The sequence below is a fragment of the Metopolophium dirhodum genome, chromosome 1 (assembly GCF_019925205.1).
Source record: "Metopolophium dirhodum isolate CAU chromosome 1, ASM1992520v1, whole genome shotgun sequence".
Taxonomy (NCBI): Eukaryota; Metazoa; Arthropoda; class Insecta; order Hemiptera; family Aphididae; genus Metopolophium; species Metopolophium dirhodum.
In genome coordinates this window covers 23,503,372-23,520,162 of record NC_083560.1, presented here as the reverse complement: position 1 = coordinate 23,520,162, position 16,791 = coordinate 23,503,372, and the positions used below count along the sequence as shown (strand labels likewise).

Genomic DNA, 16,791 nt, shown 5'->3' with positions numbered 1-16,791 from the left:
ACGGATTCGGAGCAAAGATCTGAGGGGGGAAACATTTTTTTACAACAGAAGTACAATAAATTACAATATACCTACACTTTATTCTTAATTTAAATTTTTTCCCAATATTAGTATAATCTTGATGTAGGTAGGTAACTAGTAGGTAAATCAATTAATATATTAAATACCAAAATCCAAACGTCTTTTTATATTGTTGCTTTTCCAAAACGGTCAAATATTAGTTTAACAGTTTTTTTTATAAGCATTTAAAGTTCAAATCTTGACAAAATACGGAAAAATCACGAAAATTAGCAAATAATTATGAGTTAAGAATTCAAATTTTCTTTTCAAATCTAAGATATGAAAATGTAATACAAGATTCCTCATAAGTTTTTCTACGTTTACAAAAAAAAAAAAGGCTACGGGCAAATCAAATAAAATTTTTATGAGTCTTTGAAGTTTATATCTTTACAACATTGGATATTCACTCGATTGTTCATGTAGTTTTTTCTTATTTTGTTGTAATTCAAAAACGAATAACTGTAGATACATGAAAATTTCACTGAGTGTTTATTTTATCAATTTTTATACTTGATAAAATTTTCAAAATATTTTGACTTGTTTTGAGCTGTTTACGGACAATTTCATATTTGAATTTTTAAATTATTTTTCTATGAATATCAATAAAGTTTTATCTGTTGGGCCAAAAAGTGTAAAAATTGAATACAAGGCTCCTGATATATTGTAACAATAGCAGTTGAAAAATTTTAAAAATACATAGTTAACACACAATTTTTTTTATAAGCATTTAAAGGTCGAATTTTAACAACATATATCAAATTTAAAATTGAATAATTATTTTGTAGCTTAAGAATGTATAAAATGTTCAACTTTTATATCTAAAGATTGAGAATTTAAAATAAAATTCCATGTAAGTAGTTAACTATGTTACCAAAAAATCTAAAAAATACATTAACACAGTTTATTTTTATAATCATTTAAGTTCAAATTTGGACGAAATTACATATTAAAAAACTTTTTTAGTTATTTTGTTGTGATTGTATATTATTATTCGTGGGTACTTGAAACTTCTTAAGCATACTACTATATATCTATGATAGTATCACGGTTTGTTGTTGATGTATAACGCATTATAAGTACCTAATGGATATTGTGATATGATTAATTTGGAATTTATTTTAGGTACCTATTATGGGTTGATTATTTTTTTAATACTATAGATAAGTATATAATATTGCTTAAACCTAAACTGAGATACCGTCCCTGCTCAGAATCGTTTTTCTTATACAATGATATTATATCATTTAATTCAAATTAAATACCAACCATTAAATAGTGACCCACTTGTAACCTACTGTACAGCAGAGTGACATCCACTTTTTAAATTATTTTTTTCACTTAGGCAGTGGCGGATCTAGTGCTTAATTTTTTTTGTGGGGTGGAGGGGGGTTGGCAAAAGTACAAAATAATTAACAACATCTACACTATTACATTAATATTAAAATTAAAAACATATATATATAAATCAACATGGTTTTTAAAACAATAAAAAAATGGACCAAGGTACAGCGTATAATGTATCTTGGAATTTACATTGAAATGTACATAGAAATTAGAAATAGAAAAAATATATAAATTACTTAAAAAATTATAAATTACCTAACCGATTCAGTATATAGATAATACATAACCACTTAATTTTAGGTACATGATAAAAAATATTGTTCAATTTTTTAAACCTTAAGAATTAATGATTTTATCCAAGATATATGCATACCAAGAATGTAATTTTTGTGACCTTGATACTAATTTTTGTCTGAATTACACCTATTCAATATTTAACGTAAAATAGCACTAACCCTAAGAACTTCTATCACAAATTTAAATGTTGAAAATCAAATTAAAAAAAACCAAAAACCATTATTTTGTTAGGCTAAATTAAATTTTTTTTACTATAAATTCATCAGTGATTTTATTGTTCTAACTATGGTAATATTTAATGTCGTAGAACTTGTGAATATAATTTCCTCCATGAATTAATTCTTTACTAATTATAAAGGCAGGAATAAGCATGACACCAAGGTACATGCGGTCCAAATTACTACACTCTCCCTGCGGTGTAATTTTTTTGTTTCTTCAACTTGTTTATCCGTTAATTTTTTCTTCATTGAACCACTTAAGAATGTTTTATAGAATTGAGTATTTATTTTTTTGGATATTAATAATAATAAATAATAATAGATGTCTTTTAGAAAAAAAGTTATAGTATTAAATAATTATATCTATTATTATCCTTAATTTTAATTTATTTTTTAATTTTATTGAATAAATTACCAAATTTAAAATTTTTTATTTAATAGTTAATATATACATAATTATATAATGTCCACATAAAACATCCATTTAGAAAATATTTAAAATACATTTCAAATACTTTTAACATATGTACACAGCATATTGGAATATAATTATATTACATATTCAAGGTTTTTTGACCCACCGAAAAACTTTGTAACGACAATAGTTCAATAAAACTAAAACTCAAAATATTTATATGCATATAAATTGCTCAAAAAGTGTTGTAATATTACAAAAATGTTATGGTGCATAGAAATTGATAATATAAATATTCAATGAAAATGTCATCTATATTTGGTTATTGTTTTTAGTTACATTAAATAAAAATCAATTTTTTCAAATATTGGGTTTGTAGCTTTTCCTTAATTTTTATTTATTTTTCCTGACGCTTTTGAAAACTATTGGGAACTTTTAACCTTTGACCCCCTAAATATGAACTAGATTTACATTTTGGTCAATAAAGATGCTGTAGAAGAAAATTGAAGCATTTTTTCTGTCCCAAAGGTGATAACCGATACAAAAAAACCACACCATTGTATAATATGTACCTATACCTATATACCTTCTGTATAATGATAATATTAATAACACATTTTTAACAAAATAAATTACATAAGTAGGTATATTATACCTATTATGTATTATATGTATATTATATAAAAATGGTGTGAAAAATGTATAGTTATTCATCAATTGAGAAAGGCTGGGCCGATTTTGATGACATTTTTTGTTAGTTCCATGGATGGTTTGGATTCACAATTAGGCCCGGTAGGTCCACCCAAGAAGGTGCTCAAACAAGAATTTTGAGATTTACGATAGAAATTTTGTTTATAAATGGTTGCTATTGGTTATAGGAGAAATGATTAGTAAAAATTAGTATTAATTATTGTATTCGTTGACATTGGTTATTGGTTAGATCAATTACAAGCATGAATCAAATAGAATTTTCGCACAATGCCTATAAAAATGGCCAAGTTGCACTTATAGCCGTCCATCGGTGGGTCTGCAATCCACTGCAGGTGGATTGCCTACTTCATGTGCTATCGCACATTGTCCGCGATACGACATAGTCGGATTGCCTACCAGGGTGTCTTAGTTGCACTTACTACAACGAGTTACACCCAAAAGAAGTTGAAGAATCACAATTTTTTTAGAGTTGTAATTTTTTACGGGCACCGAAGTTAGTTATATATAACCATTAAACATGTACAAGAAAAATGCTTCATAAGAATGACGGTAATTTATTATAATTTATGTTAGTGATAATAATATTTTATCAATATATTATGTATAACAATATTTTAATTTTCAATTTTTTTTTTATCGATCTCAAAGCAAAAACCTTGTATCTATGGCCATTGACTATTAGACATTAGTGTTATAGTTGTACTGATATGAATAGAAATACATTAAAATTAAACAATAGGGTGACATTCAAAGTAGGAAAATTACAAGTCTTTCCTACTTTTTCATATATTTTTTTGTTATTAAAAGTTATTTAATATTTACTATGATTTTTAGTTGCAAAATATACTTCAAAGGTTTAAATCTTAAAAGGGCTTAATATAAATTGTTATTTTTATAATTCAAATAAAAATAGTATTGTGATTTCTGTCATTTAAATTTGTTGTATTTTTAGATTCTGGGCGGAGCGAGGAAACTAGTGGTTTTACAATGGTGTTTATTTATTTTATTTTATTTTTTATATCCTGTATACAAAATTTCTACCAGAAGGAGTACTTCGATTTCAAGGTATAGTACCTTATCTTTTAGCAAATTGGATCAAGATGGTACTTTAGAGAGGTAATTTTTCGATTTTCTCAATAGTTATTTAATGCCACGGGAAAAACTACTGACAATTTACGAAAAACTACTGACAAATTACGAAAAACCACTCAAAAATGGCATTTTAATTTCTAACGCTTTGTTTATCACCGCAGCAACGAATACAAATTATAATATTATAATATTAATTTAACTTAAAGGCTATAATAAATAATACAAATTTAAAAAATCCAGACTGATAAACCGTCCCCGCTCAGAATCGTTTTTCTTATACAATGATATTATATCACTGAATTCAAGTTTAATACAATCCATTATACATTGACTCACTTGTAAGTAACCTACTATACAGCAGAACGACATCCACTTACCCGCTTTTTATATAAATAGTTATAATTCAGTTATTAAATTGACCATTAAGGTAGTTGATGTAAAATCCATTCTAAGATAGGTAATTTCTAAAATCATATGTATTATTTTCTTTTATTTCACTGAGTAAAGGTATATTTTCAAATTTAGCATTGTCTAATTTCCAATTTTTCACCCATTGTGAATATTTTTTCTTTTTCCTTTGCTTTGTTGAGATTATATTTATAGCAGCACACGTGATTGCCAATTGCTTTTTCTTATTATTTTGTTTGTATATTCTATTATGTAATATTAATAAATTGATTGGTTTAATTAGACACTTCTTTGTTAGTTATTTAAAATATTATTTAAAATCATTATTTAACTATTAAAGGAGTATAGTTAGTTAGTTGGTTTTAAATTTGGAGAAGCTGCCAATGTTTAACAAGCTCTTTGAGGGGCTACTATTACTACTGTATTACTTTTAAGTTGAGTGGTTAAATCAAGCTTTAACTTTTTAGACTTTCATAATATAGGTACTAGGTACTAGGTTTTTGTGCAATCAAAAATCAACATTACTATTGTATTATCATTGAATTATGCTGAAATAAATAAATAAATTGATCATTTTCTCATATATATTGTTCCTTTTACACATTTAATAGGGATTTCACAATATAGGTATTAGGTACCACTATATCTACATTTTAGAAGCAAGAGTGAAAGAATAATAAAAAGTATGTCTACATTACAAGAAAACAAGAGCTATGGACGTGGCGTAGTGGTTGAACTCAATCGCCCACGTGTTCTGAGGTCAAGTATTAGCTAGTGTTGCGTGCACCCGTCTTACAGGAGATGGTGACAAGATATGATGAGGGTAGAAGCGTCAAAGGATCAACAATTCGTAGTTCGATGAATTATTTATTAAAAATTGTAAAGAGACTAGTTAAATTTATACTGGTTAGCTATTCAAATTAACAACGAATACTGGTATCTTAGAAAATAGCAATTGCTCGAATATTCTCTAAGTCCGAAATACGCCATTAACGAAAATAATCTAAGTCCAACGAGAAAATAGTGATTACCATAATCAAAGAGGTACAGGAGTGGGTACGTATGGTGGCAAGATCACGTCTGAATAATTGGCCGCTCCCAAGGCTCCTATATAGTCCTATCCCCTCCCTTTACTAGATCCCTGGTGGACTGCGTCGGTGGTTCTCACATACTGTAATTAAAAAACAAATATATATATACTTATATACCTATTATATACCTAACCTTACTACACCCTCATGTACAATTTTAAAGAGGCGGACAAGTTAAAAAATTCTGGAAACTAAGCTTATTAAATGTTTATTTGTTTTTCTCTTCCTCCTAGATTCTATAAAAATATTGAACAAATTTAAATAATGATAACTTTTATACAACATTCCGTAGTTTTATACGTTGTTTTATAAATATAAAGATGGGACCTACATATAATGTTAATAGGACACCATACTCGAATTTATTGTCTCCTTGTTACAAAACACATAATAAAGGTACCAAATTGTACGTTCTGAATACTTTATTTAATTCTGTTGTGTTTAATTTTAGAGTGATCAATCTATTATGAAATTTAGAAGTAAGAATATTATCTAGATGATGACAAAGGGTTTTATTTTATAGTTTATTTTTATTTATTATGTTATACTGTAACTCCCTACATGACCACAAGCTTAAATTAAAGGTGTAGGTAATTTTTGTTATTTCTTTTAATACTTTATATATTATATTGATTGATCTAATAATAAAAATCTTTTGATTTTAAAAATAAAGAAAAGATAAAAATAGGTACTTATAATCTCTAGGTATATAATATTATATAACAAATTGTGAAATATATATTTAACGGGAACTGAGCCCTTTTTTACAAAGACAAAAATATAAAGTTTATATTTAAATTTATAACAGATAAGTCTACAATGACAGCCATAGTTTAAATGAAGAAATCGATAAGAAATGGAAAAAAATGCCATTAATGTTCCTTAAAAAAAAAAAATACAACCAAATTACTGCTTGTATATTATGTGTAGATCACTATGTTGTATATTCTTTTTTATGCATTATATTATAGTTGCTATTAAAGAAATTCAAAAACAATGTAAATTGTTGAATACAATTGGATCATGCAATGGATAGTATTAATTTGAATTTAATGATATAATTTCATTGCATAAGAAAAAAGATTCTGAGAAGAAACGGTTTGTCAGTCTAGGATATTTTATATCATATTTATATTATTATTTACATGGTAGCCGATAAGTTGAATTAATATTATACAATTACAAAAAAAAACTAAAATCGTTATTCTTGGTTATTTAATAATATGTAATTTCGTCCAAATTTTAACTTAAAATATCTATAAGAAAAACTGTGTTATATTACTATTGTTATAAAATATGTATATTTTTTTAGATTATTTGGAAAACTTTTTATGAATTTGCGCGGAGCAATGAATGTATTCATTTTATAATAATTGAGTCCGACTGGTTGTTTTGTGGTCAGTCGTTAAATGGGTTGGTCCGAAGAACAGCCTTCAACTGCAACAGATGTTCTCCGCGCGCCTTATTTCTCTAAAAGGTGACGTGAAGTTCCCTTCATGCTCACTTGATTTGAGAATTCGCGACAACTTCCTGTGAGGTTACCTGAAGAAAAAATGTTTTTAAAAATCAACCTCAGTTGGATAAACTCAAAGATCGAATTTGGGAGGAAATCGCCACTATACCCATCGAGATGTGCCAAGATACGGCCGAAAACTTCAGAAATTGACTTCATCACCTTATGATGTTATTTTGAGGTACTTGATGAATAAAGCGACGTATTTTTTTAAGGCTTAAAATGACACTGTCTGTTTTGCAACACTTTTTATAAAGCCATTTGATTGATTGAATGTTATGTTCTTCATTGCTTCAACCAATATGATTGTGCCTGCAAAACATTTAAATATTACTTTAAAAAAAAGCGGGTAAATGGATGTAGCTCTACTGTACAGTAGATTACAAGTGGATCTCTGTATAATGGAATGTATTAAATTTGAATTCAATGATATTATATCATTGTATACGAAACGATTCTGATTGGGGACAGTTCGTTGATGTAGATATTTTATATTTTATTATAGCCTATATGTTGATTTAATATTATAAATTACAACAAATTAACTAAAATCGTTATTTTCATTTTTATTTTTATTCGTTTCTATGGTGATAAACGAAGCGTTGGAAATGAAAATCCCATTTTTAGTGGTTTTTTGTAATTTATCTGTGGTTCTTCCTGTGGCATTAAATAACTATTGAAAAAATCGAAAAATTACCTCTTTAATGTACCATATTGATCCAATTTAAGATAAGGTAAGATAAGATACTATATGTTGAAATCAAAGCACTCCTTCTGATAAAAATGTTGTACACAGAATAAAAAAAATAAAAAAATAAACACCATTGTAAAACCACTAGATCCTTCACTCCGCTCATAACCTAAGAAAATATTAACTAAAATATAACTAAATATGTATAATAATTATAATTTGTATATAAATCAAAATTGTATGTATAAACTTTGAAACCTCTAATAATAACAGACACCTCTAGCTGTAATAAATAGTGGATGGTTATTTTCAAACCAAAAACGTTCTTCTATAAAGTCTATAGCAGTCAAAATGTCTGTGACCGAAAGCGTCAGAAATTTAAAGGTTTTACTGTAATATTAAATTGCTTTCAGAAAATATTTTGAGTGTAGATCAATAAGTTGCACAGTTAGTCAAGGCAGCAAAAATAAAGGAGTTTTCAGTGGCAAATTATTCAAGTATGATAAGCTAGGCCACAAGCTTAAGAATAAAAACATAAGTAGTAAAAATACAAAAATCATTTTATCATCAATATTATATTATGTATTTTAAAGAAATTATAATGTATTACAAAAATGTAAATTATTATGATTTTATAATAACCTTTACTGACAGAGCATGAGATAGCTGAGTTCACTAAATAAAAACTAACTTGTGTATTATAAATTAATTTTAAATATAATAGAATTCATTAATAAATTGTAAATAAAACCTTTATTTAATATTTAATATTGGGATAAAATTGTATTACTAAAAACAGAATGATAAATGAGCATACCCATACTTCGAAGGCAGCACAAATGGCTCTTGATTTCAAAAACAAAATTTTCATTGAAATATTTATACATTTAAGCCTAATAGAAATTTATGTTTAATTCAAGTTCAAAACAGTTTTATCTTTTTTATTTTATTTATAGGTTTAAAAAACACTAGTAAAAGTAGATAAATATTATTTAAATTCAAATAACATTGATATTATAAAATGTTATACTTTAATATTTTTATTTACTCAATTACTTGGATATAATATATTGTAAACAGCAATGTGCCCAAGATGTAGTGGGGCATTCAAATTCAGACCACATCATTAAAATTTTTTTCCATAATATTTAAGTGTTAAAAAATAGCCATGGCAACCAAAATAAAATATAACAGTAAAACAAATTACAATTATGAGTATCTGTTAAAGAATAAAAATGATTTTAGATAGAAGTTCCTAGTGGTTGGCTAGCAGAATGAACAGATATCAGTCCCACAGTAAACTAATAAAAAATTATATATTAAATATTCCAATAATAAAGTTACACAATTTTAAAATGCTCATAACTAAAAATTTAAATATTAATAGCTTTTAATTTAAAAATCAGTCAGTTCACTCAAATATTAAAAATAAGAGTTAAATGGATTATTCTAAACATATAATTTACCATGTTCTGCATTAGTAAGACAAAGCCAACACATTTTGGTTGCCTCCTTGAACAATTGATACAATTAAAATTGTTACGCCTAGCATATTATATGATTCGATTTAACAGATTCCTATTTCATAATACTAGAACTTAATTATCTTTACATTTATTGTTATTATTTATTCAAATTTAAATATAATATAATGAATACCTATATCATACAATTTTTATATTTATTACAAATATCAGATTGAATGTAGAGACAGTTTCAGACATAGATATGATCTTAACATGTATTTAGCACATGAAACTATTGCTACTAGTACTAGTATATTATTTACACTTTTCTATATATAGTTAAGTGTTTAGACTATAACGTCATATTCCCTTTGTTAAATTGTGAAAATGTGAAAAATTGTGAAAACGACCACATAAATTATTATTAATAATCTTTATTGCTAAAAAATTCCTTAAAATCCATTTAAATTCTTTTTCTTAAAATTATACAGAATCAATAAATGAGGTAAGCAAATGCCATATCCTAACAAAAACAATTTTCTTCCGCAATTTTTTATTGTAACTGTATAAATATTTTGCTTTATTTCTAGTCTGGTAGTTTTGAGTATATTAATATTATAAAAATGTATTGTTAAACCTTGTTATAATTAACATAATTAACATGTATTTAAACCTTGTAAACAGTATTTTAATCGTAAAACATGTTTTTTGTTTTATACTTTCATATTTATAGTTAATTGAAATTATTCTGTGTTCCTTATATAAGTTTTTTGTAAATAAAACATTAACTCATGGTGAGATAAATCAGGCGGAGATTTGAATACAGAAATCGTAAAACACTTGATGGGATGAAAACAAGTTAAAATTATCCTGAGCAACTGAAATTGAAGGCATAAATAGTGATGATAAAAAGATAAAAAGTAAAAACAATGGTTGGATTGACTCGAACGTTGCATAGTTACAAACATGTTGGCAACATCTTAATATGTAAATAACTTACAGAATTCGACGACTTCTTTCAATATTTCTACCAAATTGGTCGATCAGGTTGAAATGGCGTTGTCCATCAGAATCTTTCACCTGGAAAGATCAATCGACAATGTTATTATTATTATTGAAATTGGTCTGGGTGTAACAGCAGATTGTTTGATGATTTAAGCGAGCAATCATCAAATACTGCCGATACGCATGAAAAAATATTATCTCACTTGTGAAATTGTAGAAAGTTGGACGACCATGAGTTACATATTATGTGATTCAACTCATGGCGCACTATGTCGACGGAGAAGATCATGATTTATGACGTACAAAGTGTATTAACGACGAGAATATGAGATATTCTAGTGATTCTAGTAGTAGTCCGTGGTAAAAATGATAATCCGATACCTAATGTACATTTTGAGCTTATGTCGCCGTATACAAATAATGTGACACAAAAATATTATAAAAAGTAATGATATAATAGAATAAACAAATTGTATTACCTGTCCTAATGTCAAAATAGTTGAGTATAGTTAAAATAAACAATGACAAAATGAAAACAAACCTAGACTCATCGTATTTTGCTTTTCTACTAAAGTTGGTGATTAAAATATTTATCATATTAGTCGTAAAGTTATCAGGATAGTCATCAATATGATAACAAAATAATCATTCCGATAATCCGATGCGTCGCTGCCAAACACAGAAATCTATGCTAAACATACCAAAACAATGTCTATTAAGTACAAAGCTGACGCCTGGCAGTATTTAATACAGAACAATTTTAAGGAAAACTACATTAACTAGATAAATATGAGGTGTATAGAACAGATTAAAAATATTTAATGAATACTTTATATGAAAAAAATGTAATTTTATACTATCATCATTATTATTATTATTATTATTATCATATTTCTCAAGCTTAATAATTTTAAATGATTCATTAAACTGTGTAAAAGCTACTAAAATAATTGTGGTTATTAAAATTATATATGCAAACCGATTCTTAAAAGTTGTTCCACATATTGCATAAATTTAGCTATGTTGGGCATTCACACAATGGAAATAAAACTCTTCATTATATAGCATTCAATATTATATAATTTTTGACTAATTTTAAACTGTTTACGGACATTTTCGATTTTCAATTTTTTTAGTTTTTTTTCCATAAATGTCAATAACATTGTAATTGTTGCGTCAAAGAGGTTGAAAGTTTAATGCGAGGTTCCTCGCACATTGTTATACAATATCAATTTAAAAATATTAAAAATACATGAACAAGATTTTTTTATAAGAATTTAAAGTTTATATGTTGACAAAATGTATCAAATTGAAAATGTACAATTTGCTTTGTAGTTAAAAATTATAAAATATTCAATTTTTATTGCTAAGGAATCAGGTTCCGTGTAAGTAGTTCGTTCTGTACCAAAAAATCACTAAACACATTACATAGTTTCTTTTTATAGTGATTTTAAGTTCAAATTTGAACAAAACTATATACTAAACCTAAGATTACCTAACAATTTTAGTTACCTAGGTATTTTGTTGTAATTTAAAAATATTATTTGTGGGTGCTTCAAGCTTTTAAATATATAATTATATTTTATACACACAATGACATTTTCAAATGCATTTTTTCCGACAAAAATTAATTTGAGACTTACTTTATTGTAGAACTGATACCAAATAGTAAAATTAATTAATTTCCTTACAATAATATAAAATCAACTTAGTATTATTATAAGATGACAGACCGTCTTCGCTCAGAATCGTTTTTCATACACAATAATGATTTTATTAATTGAATACATTTTATTATTGAATTTAAATTTATCACATCCATTACAGTGACTTTCTAGTCACCCAATATACAGCATAGCGATGGCCATTTACCAGTTTTTTAAATAATAATTGATGTATGTAGCATAATTTAAATAAGACCATCAAATGTTAAGACTTTATATTCTGAGCGAAGCGATGAATGTATTGATTTTACAATGATGTGTGTTTTTGATTTTTTTGCTTCGATTTTCTTCAAACAGTATTTTGTTTGATGAGAAAGTGAATCTTGTTGGTGCATTATGGAGGTCAAAATTAAAAATTCTCAATAGTTTTCAAAAGCGTCAGGAAAAACAACATAAAAATTAAGGAAAACGGGAATTCTTACGGAAAATCAGTTTTTGACAAAATCGATTTTAGTTATTGTCGTAACTCTAAAACTAATGACAGTAGATACATGACATTTTTCCTGAATATTTATAATATTATCATTTGCTACACCATAAGATATCCAAAATATTTTGACTTGTTTTGAGCTGTGTACGGACATTATCAATTTTCAGTTTTTTTTATTGTCAATAAAATGTTATTTGTTGGGTAAAAAAGCTTGAAAATGTATTGGTGAATATGTAAGGCTCTTAATATATTGTTACAATGACACTTGAAAAATATTAAAAATCCGTAGTCACAGTTTTTTTTTATAAGAATTTAATGTTAAAATGTTGACAAAAAGTGTAAAAATTACGAAAATGTTCAAATTATTTTCAGTTAGAAATTCTTAAAACTTTTTTTTTCAATTCTAAGATTTGAAAAAGTAATACATGATTTCTCATATTTTGTCTATTTTTATCAAAAAAAAAAAAAATGTCTACTAGTTACTCAAATTAAATTTGTATGAGTGTTTGAAATTTAAATTTTCACAACATTGGATATTCACCGGATTTCGCATGTAGCGATTTTCTTATTTTGTCGTTATTCAAAAACTAATAACTGTAAAAGTGAAAGGAAAAACAAAATAAAAATTAAGGAAAAACAGGATATTTTAGATTTTGGTTTTTTGTGGAACTCTAAAGCAAATGACCGGAGATATATGACATTTTTACTGGATATTTATACTAGCATTTTCTATGCATTAAAATTTTGATTTTTTTAAAATTATTTACAAATTTTCTGAGTATTTTATAATTAAAATGATTAAAATAATTAGTCTAATATTTAGAATGTTTAATTGTGTATGTAAGGCCACAAGGACGTACAAATGTTTTTAATTTAAGTGCCCCCCTCCGTAAATAATTCTGAATCTCTGCTCTTGATAACTTGATTAATTGAGTAGGATTATCGGGATGTTTAAAGTTTTTATAAACATTAACTTATGAATTAAAAATAATACAAATCGTTTGAAGATAAATTAAACATTATACGTTTGAAATCATATCACATGTGGTAAAACTTTGAACTTCAGACTACGCATAACAAATCGCTAATTTTTATTTATTTTTTATTACCAATTAAAACAACTATGAAGAATTGAAATGTTCAAGCAATAGTAATAAAAATAAAAATTGAATGATTCTATCAACATAATAATGCAAAATGTATTAAATAAAAACAATGCTGTTGCGCATCATGTTTAAGGAGTAATATTTAGGCGATTCATATGGCATATGGCATGTGTTCAATGATAAAAGAATCACCTAGTATATATATATACCTACATTGTTTTATGAAATGATCAATGAGGTTAGGTCATAAGAGAACTGGCGGTTTTTTTTGCTTAGTTGATAGGTCTCACCAGTTGCAGTTGATGATCTTTAGCTTACATATTGGTCGTGATAGAACTTCAATTCTTTAGTTTTCATATTGGTGGTAATAATACTTTACTTTTACTAACCTAACCAACTGGGTATTGAATACCTATTGCATTTAGCTGGATGTTTTAAAGTTAAATGTGTTAATGTTTGATTATCATCTGGCAAGTAAGGAATACCACTGGGTAGTAATAGCTTTGTGTATGTTAATAAATGATTTGGAACTTAAGATAAACTATGAGTTGACATTAAATTATTTCTTGATTTAGATACTGAATTACATAAAGGTAAAAATTTTGTAGTTCTGATGTTGTTAAATTTACTTATTACACCCTTGTTTGTGACAATGCTTTTTTTTGGTGAAGCAATTGAATTACTCTGAGTTGATGAACTAGTAGTAGTCATGATATCTTTGATTATGAGTGGTTCAATATTATCAGATGATAATCTTTTGCTGTGCTGATGTATATGTGATGATGAATGTATAAACGGCATTGAGGAATTGATACTGTTTTTAGGGTCACCAAAAAATATGTATAAAGTGTTTTTTGTTCTTTTAAATAGTCTTTAGAAAATTCATCGGCTGTTTCAGAAACTGTTGATTGCTGCTAGGAGTGATATAACATTTTGGTTTTAAAATTAATGAATAGGGGAGTATATAAAAATCAAGTTTTTTGTAAAAAGTGCAAAATATGTTCTTTTGGTTATAGTGAAAATACGACTAATCTCAAATCACATTTTCAGCAAAGTTCAAGTACAAAAACTTAAACTGAAACAACTGAAAAATACCAAATTATTTTATTACATACATAATTTTCTACATTTATATTGATACGATATCGAAAACATAAAAACGATATCGTTAATTAAAAATATATCGTTGGCCAACACTAAATTAATATGTGGATGACGTGTAATGTGTCTACAATAGTTATGTATACCATAGCAGTGTACTCAGGTTTTTGAATAATGGTGAATATAATTCTCAGTACAACGATAAACCATGTTAAGGGTCCTCAGAAATGCGTGTTTGTTTTGTAAAAAACTACTGTTTCTTATTCCAACAATACGCGTGTTTTGATACAATTTACGACTGATACAACGACAAGGCTGATTTCCAAATGTATAAGAAGTTGCCTATACAATTTTCCTTAGAATCCAGTATTAGGAAATCAATGTCGATTTTCCTCAATTTTATAAAGTTTGATATTTATATTTTAATTACCACCTCAGTTTAAATACTTTTCCACTAATTTATTAAATTAATATATTCACACCATTGTATGGTAATAGTGGTATTGACTCAAAAGTACAACAATAGTATTATAATATTATGATACAAAATTTATGCTATACCTATACACTATTATAATATTTATAAATATTAATAATATAATAAATTCCATGTTATTAACAAAAATGAAATCAACCTAGGTAGGTACCGTAATACTAATAGTAAAGTTAATAATTTATTAACTATTATGTAGGTAATTATTACTTCAATAGAAATATTAAAAATACATAATATCATCATGAATTAATATACTTGAAATAGGTAGGCTGACAGGCAATCTCCGCTCAGAATCGTTTTTACCTAACCTAACCATAAAATTTAAAAACCATCCTTAAACCTGATTAAAATTTAAACATATTGGTTTCTTTAAAATGTATAAAGTTAATTATATATATTATTAATAATTTTAGTCAAAACTAATACTTGCGAAGAAAATATTTTGTTTCTTCCCGATTACTGAGTGTTACGAAATGATAATAGGTACCTAATACAAATATTATTCTATTCATATTTTAATATTATTATTTACATATTGATTCAAAATTAAAATACAAATATCACAATTTGTTGTTATTTTATTTGGCCCTATTTTTGAAGTATTTGTGTATATTATTATTTATTAATGTTATTAGTAATAGTTATTACAGGGCCTATTATTATAGGGCCCGGATTTATATGCTCTAAAAACCTAAGAAATATGCACTATAAAATATGCATTTATGCTCTTATTTTATAGAAATATACCCTATAAAATAAAAAATATACAAAAAATCGATTAAAAATTTTTTTTTATTTTCATTATTTTTATTATGTTCAAATAAATTATACTATATTTTTTTGATTCATTTTTTTAGTTTCAACATTTTGTAATTTCAATCTGATAAATTAAAATTAAAATATTTTTATTAAATAAATGATGTGACTAAACGAAAATTAATACATACCAAAAGCATTCGTATTACATTGTACCACGAATGTTTTTTTCAGATTTTCAAATGTGAAAGTTCGTCGATTATCAATCGCCAATACATTTTTGTACCTCGAAAAATTCCTCTCTACGTCAACAGATGTGACGGGAGCGTATTTAAAAAGAGATACGTCGCTTGGACTGAGATTTTGTTCTATATTTTCCAAAGTTTCATTTGTTCCATCAATACATGCAGAGATTTTTTTCAAGGTTTCATAGCCTTTATTTTTCTTTAAAACAGCTTGACATTTGTCTTGAATTGCTTTTCCGACGTTTCCGTTTGGTATTTTGGAAATATTATTTTCAACATTCTTCATCAAATTAATTGAATCGTTTAAAGATGTATTTTTTTCTCTGATAAAGTTATGCTACTCGGCAAAAAATTAAAGTGAGATTTTATATAAGCAAGATCACTAGTTAAATTTGGATCTTGAATTAAATTTTGCGTAATTTGTATGGATACCACCTCGTTTTTGTCAAACATATTTACTACGCGACTAAAATCTTGAAAATGATCAGAATAATAAATAGCCGCCTCTAACCAAGTACTCCACCTAGTAATTATTGGTTGTGGCGGTAACGGAATATCGGGTAACTCAGTTTTAAAAAATAATACACGTGACGATGCTTTCATGAAAATTTTTTTCTCATTA

General features: G+C 26.2%; 1 long non-coding RNA gene across 2 annotated transcripts; it reads right to left on the bottom strand.

Annotated features, from left to right (window-relative positions):
* Positions 1-6,797: 6,797 nt before the first annotated feature.
* LOC132937343 (uncharacterized) lies at positions 6,798-10,863 on the bottom strand. 2 transcript variants are annotated; one of them, XR_009663657.1, is made up of 5 exons: positions 10,791-10,863; positions 10,515-10,692; positions 10,307-10,386; positions 7,259-7,461; positions 6,798-7,178 (listed from the first exon to the last, which is right to left on the bottom strand). It is a non-coding gene; the product is annotated as an uncharacterized LOC132937343 (long non-coding RNA). The 2 variants fall into 2 exon arrangements; XR_009663656.1 differs by having other exon boundaries at positions 10,515-10,858.
* Between the last annotated feature and the right edge of the window lie 5,928 nt (positions 10,864-16,791).